Source organism: Mesoplodon densirostris, chromosome 1 (assembly GCF_025265405.1).
Source record: "Mesoplodon densirostris isolate mMesDen1 chromosome 1, mMesDen1 primary haplotype, whole genome shotgun sequence".
Taxonomy (NCBI): Eukaryota; Metazoa; Chordata; class Mammalia; order Artiodactyla; family Ziphiidae; genus Mesoplodon; species Mesoplodon densirostris.
Genome location: NC_082661.1, coordinates 46,101,221 through 46,103,322, shown reverse-complemented (window position 1 = coordinate 46,103,322; position 2,102 = coordinate 46,101,221). Strand labels below are relative to the sequence as shown.

The 2,102-nt window shown below is 44.2% G+C and overlaps 1 pseudogene; it reads left to right on the top strand.

Moving 5' to 3' along the window:
• Positions 1-397: 397 nt before the first annotated feature.
• On the top strand, positions 398-1,368 carry LOC132487969 (large ribosomal subunit protein mL45-like; annotated as a pseudogene).
• The last annotated feature ends 734 nt before the right edge of the window (positions 1,369-2,102 follow it).

The window sequence follows — 2,102 nt, the reverse complement described above, 5'->3', positions numbered from 1 at the left end:
ATAGAACTGTTCCATCAGTCTTGCCTACAATCCCTTTATAGCCATACCCATCCCCTGTCCCCATTCCTAAACCCAATCTGTTCTCCATCTGCATAATTTTGTTATTTTAAAATTAAATGAAAAAATGGAATCATACAGTACCTTTTGAGGCTGGCTTATTTTACTTAGCATGCCTTTGAGGTCCATCCAAGTTGTTGCCTGCAACAGTGGTTTGCTCTTTTTTTTTTTTTAAATTGCTGAGTGGTATTTCATGGTATTGATGGACAAGTTTGTTTAGTCACTAATCCGTTTCTATTTTTTGGCTATCGAAAAAAGCTACTGTCATGTTTAATTTTATGTGTCAATTTGGCTAGGTTATGGTGCGCAGTTGGATTCCATATGGAGCTAGCTCCACCCTATGCGCCTTCTCACCTGTCCCAGGCTCTTCACTCTTAGTCCCCATTCCAGAGGCCCTTGCATGAAAAAAATGGCAGCCCCCATGCCGGGGGAGGTTGTCTTGCTTATCCAGACCATTAGAATGGTGGTCTCTGCAGCCAGTCCTGGTGACTCAGTACACAGCTGTAGTTCTAGTGAGAACTAAAAAACGTTTCATACCCCCTACTTGTGAACCCAAATATGAATCAGAAAAGGAGTTTATAGAATGCCCAGAAAGTGAGACTGGTCATGCCTCTGGAATGTTTGGAGCATCTCACACATCTGACCTGTACAGCTGGTGTCTTCGATGCCTGTGTTCCTCCTGAGGGTGATGCTCTCATGCCATTTCTTTCAAAGGAAGCCTGACACAGAGCACTGAGCAATGGAAGAAGAATGTTGCCTCACAATTGTCCACTTGGAAGATAAAAGAATATGATGCTAATTTTAAAATGAAGGACTTCCCTGAAAAAGCTAAGGATATTTTCATTGCTGCTCACATTTATCTAAACAACTTAGATCACGACTGGCTTCACACCTTGGTGACTAATCACTGTTTTCTGGATGTGGTCTGGGACATCAAACATAAGCCCATCTGCCAGAACTTTGTAGAATCTTTAGAGCCACTCCAGTGGTTCAGATTCACTGCTGAAGTCTGCGAAAGCAGGGCAACATGTATGGCCAGGTCACTGTCCTCATGCACATCCAGCAGACTCTGACTGTCTATGACCAGTTTGGCTGTTTGATGTATGGACAGGAAGATGTGGCCAATGATGTCCTGGAGTATGTTGTATTTGAAAAGCACCTGATAAATCCCTTTGGGAGCTGGATTATGCAACAGTACCCCCATGGATACTTCCTAAGCAGCCCAACCTTAAGACAGTAATGATCTCTGGCTCCCAGCTGAAACTGTGGGAAGAACCACAAGGAGAAGCCCATAAGCCTCAGCTAACCTGATGGCAAAAATGACTCCTGAGATGAAGCATGGGTGAGGTGGCTGGAAGCAGAGAAGTCTATGAATCAGGGAGCTGGGAAGTCATCCATCTCGATGATGCTGTAGAAGGAACTACCTTGGTTCTCTCCCATCCTGCTTAGGTCTTTTTAGCAGTCTCATCCTCAACAACCATGGCTGATGGCTGGGCTCAGGTGGGTGGCTGGTATGCACAGCCATGCACCTCTGTCTCCTCCTCCCCCTTCCCTTCCTCCTTTTCCTCTTCCTCCCCCTCCACTACCACCACCTCTTCCTCCTCCTACTAATTGCATATCTAGCTTCCGAGTCTAGATGAAAGGCAGTATGTTTCAGAGAACGTCTGATACCAGTTTTTCCCACAGCAGAGGCTGTCAGGAGCAAACTGGCAGAATTTTCTTTCTAATCACAGGGCAGGGACCAGAGTTTGAAATAAAACACTGTCAGGGTGTTGGACAAATTGTGGGTTCTGTACTTCTCCTGGTTCAGGCTAGAAGTAGGCCTGCCTTTAAAATGGCAGGAATGAAAGATAAGCTTCATTGTGAGTGATGTGACTTCCAGGAAATCCAGACTTGGAAAAAATAATTAGTGTTTATAAAAGATGGTGTCATTAAGAGGGTCTTTTCTCATGCATGGACTTGCTGAATCATCATTTGTATTTCACAGGGGAATGTAAATCCAAAGAAATCATTTAGCCCTCAAAAAACCAAACAAAAAACAAACC